Source organism: Zootoca vivipara, chromosome 12 (assembly GCF_965207765.1).
Source record: "Zootoca vivipara chromosome 12, rZooViv2.hap1.1, whole genome shotgun sequence".
In the NCBI taxonomy this organism is placed as follows: domain Eukaryota; kingdom Metazoa; phylum Chordata; class Lepidosauria; order Squamata; family Lacertidae; genus Zootoca; species Zootoca vivipara.
In genome coordinates this window covers 32,316,827-32,322,846 of record NC_142595.1, presented here as the reverse complement: position 1 = coordinate 32,322,846, position 6,020 = coordinate 32,316,827, and positions in this window count along the sequence as shown.

The following is a 6,020-nucleotide window of genomic DNA, read 5'->3' as shown; positions in this document are numbered from 1 at the left end:
CAGATTCCCCGTTGGGGAAACATTGCTGTTATTGTCCATACAAATCTATCTCCATTCTCATCATTTGTGGCAATGACTCCAACCCATGTCCATTGGAAGTGCAAAAGCAACAGGAGAATCGCTTTATGCTCATAGGTTTCATTTGGGACCATCTGGTAGAATGAATAAGTTTCAGCTTTATCAAGTATCAGTGGAACAGAGCCATATGTGAACTGTGGAAAGATATAAGGGGGAGAGGTTGGAATGGGATATATTCAGAGAAGTAAAGAAGCCTGAGTGTGCATTTTGATTCCCTGAAGTAATAACAACTGACCATTACTAAATATCTGTATAATTTGAATCCACATTCTAACGTGTTTCTATTTTGCATTAGTAATAAATATTGATTTTAAATGTCACCACAGTTCTAATTATTATTTATAAGTTAATTATTAGTTTTTTTATAATCTGTAAGTATAATTTTATAATTTTATTTTTTTTATACACTGGTACCTCTGCTTGCAAACGGGATCCATTCTGGAGGCCCGTTCGCAACATCGCTGCATCCTGAAGCCATTTAACGGTTCTGCACATGCACACGCACCAAACCCGGAAGTAACCCATTCCGGGACTTCCAGGTTTGGAGAGTCCGTAACCTGAAAAGACGTAACCTGCAGCGCATGTAACATGAGGTCTGACTGTATAATTATTTACATTTATAATGTATTTATATAACATTTCTATAGGGGTGTGCACAGTGATGGCCAAATACATTTTGCCTAACAGAATTGTGGAGTTGGAAGGGACCACAAGTGCCATCTAGTCCAGCCCCCTGTTACAAGTGGCTTTACTGTAGATATCCTTGTAATGCAGGAATCTTTCACCCATCATGGGGCTCAAAACCACAAACAAAGATCAAAGACTTTGTCATTTAGCTTTGCTGTATGTCTTATGTGCAGGTCTGAAAGCTTATCTCAAACATGATGTATCCACAGCACAAAGTTATATGTGTCTGGGGTTGGGGCCTCTTAGTGGCCATGATATATCCTACCTGTGGAACTTTGTACATGCCCAATAGTGTTGCCATGTGGAGGGAGGTTTCAGAATAAAGAGCCCCAATGACAGCCATCAGTTGGTTCTGAACACCACACCTATAGTTGGGGAAAAATCTGTTCTCTGCTGAGAGAAGTTGCAATACGCCAAGGTAGGTCCAATGTGCAATGGAATAACATTCATAGATATGGAAGCCCAAGGTAACATTTGGTAAGATATAGTGGCTTTCATTTATCTCCTTCACAGCATACACCAATGCTAGGGTGTGCAGATAGTTCTTAGTCAGTATACTATAATGAGATTTGAATGGAACATAAAGTAAGACTTTATTCTTTGTAAAACTTTTACAGTGTTGCTCTTCACCAGGACCATATGCTGCAGGAGATGTAACTCAACTTTTCAGTTAATTATTTCAAAGATTATTTTCAGTAGCAAAATATTTGGTTTCTGATATAGCTGAGGGCTTAATTTTTTAAAAGCTTGAATTCACGATGGAAACTGTCCTGTCAGAAAACTGAAATGAAAAATATTTTTTTTCTCCCTTTAATGCACAATTTTCTATAACTATGGCATGATTGGTATTCACACCATGAGGGCTTAAAAATTAAATGCCAAACATGAGTGTGTGTGTGTGTGTGTGTGTGTGTGTGTGTGTGTGTGTGTGTGTGTAGGGGTTATCATGAACACCATAGCATTTGGGAAGGGAAGCTTAATTTAAGCTCTCCTTTCTCAGCCATGATTTCAGTATATATTCGCACATAACAGCACAGGCAAATTTTTACCAAGGTCACAGCAAAGGAGAGACTTAAATTGCCTCTGCCCACACTCTGGGCTCATCCACACTTCCTTTTTGGCTGCATTTCTGGGCACGGGTCCGAGGTTTCTGGGTCCAGCTCTCAGTGGGTTCTTGTTTTTTTGTCCCAGTGCTTTATCCAGGAAAACCTGTGTTTTACTGCTGAATCACAGCAGATTTTCCATGGATTCCAATTTGTTCTGATTCAACAGTAAAATACAAGTTTTCCAGGGAAAAGTGCGAGGACAACACACACACACACACACACACACACACACACACACACACATACGGACCTTTGTCCAAACCTTTCCCTAGAAAGAGCAGAGCAAAGCTATGCAGGAGGAATTCCACTAATACATGCTCTTTTACTGTCTGTAGTCCATGCATATACTCTACGCAAAGAAAACAGTTCACATATTATTGTTGCTAATTTCAATCCATGTGTGAATATATGACCTGGAAAGCTCTATTTAATAGAAGGGAGGGACGGAGGGAAGACAGGAAGGCAGGCTTACAGAGTTTCTTCAATCAATTCACCATGAGGGTCTTTATCAAAGTTATGTAGTTGATCAGGCAGCAAAAACTGATAAATAATTCCACCAATTATGAGATCACCAGATTGCAGATACCTCTGACGAACAGTGATGGGATCACTAATAATGCAATGATTACTCTTGTGTGCCATATGAGGCATCATAATATGCAACAAGACCAGTAATATCGCAAATGCAAATCTTTCCTCAAAACACCAAATTCCTTGTTTCCCCATCTTCCATAGAACGCCCAGGAGTATGCCAGTCTGATTCCACTTTACTGATACTCTACTCTGCAGCCTGCAGTACAAACCTTAAAGCCTCGTATATTGGAGCCCCAGGTTGCAGCAGTGCAGGGGTATTTATACCACTCACTATGCTCTTGATTATTTGTTTTGCTAGTGCCTGCACAACTTGGGCAGTGTATTCAAGAGGGAGCAAAACTGACCACACTCAATTTAATGATTGAGGGAGGTGGATGAAAATTACCTGTTTTCAAAAAGTTCCTCTGTGGTATTGCTCCAGCAAACATGTTTGTCTCTATGAAACACAATTCTTTAGGGGAATACTTATTTTAAAGTTACGTCTCAACAAATTTGAGATATATAAAAATGAAAATTATGCTTTCCCGGTAGTTGCTTTAAAAAAATATCATGAAAATTCTAGTGTGCCTTTCTCTTTCTATGCTTATTTTGTACACAGTTTTGCCTAATATACACCCTTTTTTTCTTTTCTTTCCAAATAGAATGCACTGTAATTTTACTTTCACTACTGCATGTACTTTATTCCAATTTACCATAATACAATATACTGTTTTACATAGGTCAAAAATAAATAAATAATTTTGTTGTGTTGGTCTTTAAGAAAGAAAGTGAAAGAATTTTTTTGGCGGGCTATTTATTTATTCATTATTCCACCCTTCCTTCAAAGTATCCCGTGTGTGTGTGTGTGTGTGCATGCATGCATGCACAAAATGTCTGGGAAAACCTGGGCATATGGCAAGGGGGGTAATTAAGAGAAAAACCCATAAAAATCCCCCAAAGCCCCCAAAACATTTTCTTTTTTGGTGGGTGGATGTTCACCAAAAAAAAAGCTCAGCAACTCTCTCTCTCTCTCTCTCTCTCTCTCTCTCTCTCTCTCTCTCTCTCTCTCTCTCTCTCTCTCTCTCTCACACACACACACACACACACACACACACACACACACACACGGCAACCCTACATTCTGTAAAATAAATGCCCAGAAGATTGCATGATATATTCAAACAATCTTAAGATTAATTGAAAGTTTACCAAGAAACTATCTTTTAGATTCTATTCAAAGTGTGGCTTACCACACTTCTGAGTATGCATATTGGTGTATAATAGGAAGCTCATTGCCAACACATACAAGAAGACATGGGGCAAGCAAGATGGATAACAGGTTATATTTATTAAAATGTAACAACTAAAGGATCTGCCAATCAAAATAATTCATCCCAAACCAGTGATCTACTGATGTGGATTGAAAGAAGGATCTCAACTCTCCCATCTCTTGAGCCAGCTGTCAGAGGCATGCTGTGATCGCAAAGCATGTTCCTGAGAGAATTCTCTTCCTCTTTTACTGTGCCTCCCCTTCCTGGCCTGATACTATGTGAGGTGTGACGGTACAAACTCAAGCGGACAACTATCTGGATAAATATGGCCACAACTTTATTGATTACAGGTATAGGTGGCACTTTGGCTCCGGCATTGTGTGTATATCCATTCCAGCTTCTTGCTAGAGTACTGGAACTGCTTCAGGGTCTATGTCCCCAGGACACTGATCTACTGAGTTGGCCAACCTAAGGCTACAGCTGGAAGCCCTATGGTCTATCTGTCCTAAGCTTAGCTTCTAGATAGGGACTTCCCCCAAGACCCTTCTAATGGGGTATCATGAATACACATCTGATACAATGGTGGGTGATGCACCACTTCACCCTATGTTTGAAGACCTGGTTCCCTCCAATACTTTAACAGTTGTGACGTTTGGCTATGGATAAGGCAAAACCTCCCAACCTGCTGATTTCCCTAACCCTAACCCTTCCCATTCCAAATACGGCAACCATTAGCAACCATAGCCAGATCAGGAGGTACAAGAAAACCATTGGTTAAAGACCTAGGGGAAAAGCAATGTCAAGCAGAATCTGGAAAGGAAAAATACATTTTAAAAGCATGATAAGTAATTGACCTGAAGTGTAAATGGAATAATGTAAAGGGGGGGGTGCTCTTCAGCTGACTGCGCTGCGGAAGCCTCACACAACCAGCCTTTGGAAATTTGCTTCAAGGCTGGAGGGAGCAGCAACCAATGCCCATCTAGCCAGAGGCCCTCCAAGTGGATCCTCTGATTGGCCCATTCTAAGTTGCCCTATTTGGAGGGAAAGCCACCCCTCAATTCTGTGAGCTGAGGGGAATTCTCAGCAATGGCTGGTGGGGGAGCATGCTCTGGCTGCCGGGGACAAAGGCGGAGTGTGAGGGGCTGCAACCGTTGATCCCCTTGGAAGCAGAGAGGGGCCACTCTGTGCTCCTTGGATGTATGAAAGACCTACATTGGCTCCCAGTACACTTCCGAGCACAATTCAAAGTGTTGGTGCTGACCTTTAAAGCCCTAAACGGCCTCAGCCCAGTATACCTGAAGGAGCGTCTCCACTCCCATTGTTCAGCCTGGACACTGAGGTCCAGTGTCGGAAGCCTTCTGGCAGTTCCCTCACTGTGAGAAGTGAGGTTACAGGGAACCAGGCAGAGGGCCTTCTCGGTAATGGCTCCCACCCTGTGGAACGCCCTCCCAACAGATGTCAAGGAGAATATCTGACTTTTAGAAGACACCTGAAGGCAGCCCTGTTTAGGAAAGTTTTTAATGTTTGAAGTTTTATTTTGTTTTTTATGTTCTGTTGAAAGCCGCCTAGAGTGGCTGGGGAAACCCAGCCAGATGGGCAGGGTAGAAATACATTATTATTATTATTATTATTATTATTATTATTATTATTAGGTTTGGCATTTGGTCTTATTCATGCTCATGCATACTGCACCAGAACAATGGAGGCAGGGTTGACATTTAAGCCCACCCTAGCTTCTAGCTTGGCCTTCTTGGGGTTTTATGGCACCCACCCTCCGAACCATTATTCAGTGCAGACATTTGCTGGCTGATTTTTGGGATTCTAAGTAGGAATGCTTTGCCTACCATCATACTAGGATACTACATCTTACCCTTGGCATGGTTGGTTTGTCCATCTTGTCATGTGCCATTAGTATTTCATACCTTGTATCCTTCCTGCCAATCTCTTGTGTTAAATTAATAAATATGGCCTAGTTCCGTCAACCTTTGTCTCTGGAATACTTATTTTCCTATGTGGTTCCAACTCCCCTGTGTTAGTTATTCAACATCATAAGATGCTTCAGATTAAGAATCTGCATTTTCTTTTTGCAGAATAAGGAAAAAGAGAGGGGGAGGGAGGCATAAATAGATGTCTATTTAATGAAATGCTCTACATCAGGGTTTCCCAAACTTGGGACTCCAGCTGCTGTTGGACTACAACTCCCATCACCCCTAGCTAGCAGGATCAGTGGTCAGGGATGATGGGAATTGTAGTCCAAAAATAGCTGGCAACCCAAGTTTGGGAACCCCTGTTTTATATCAAATTC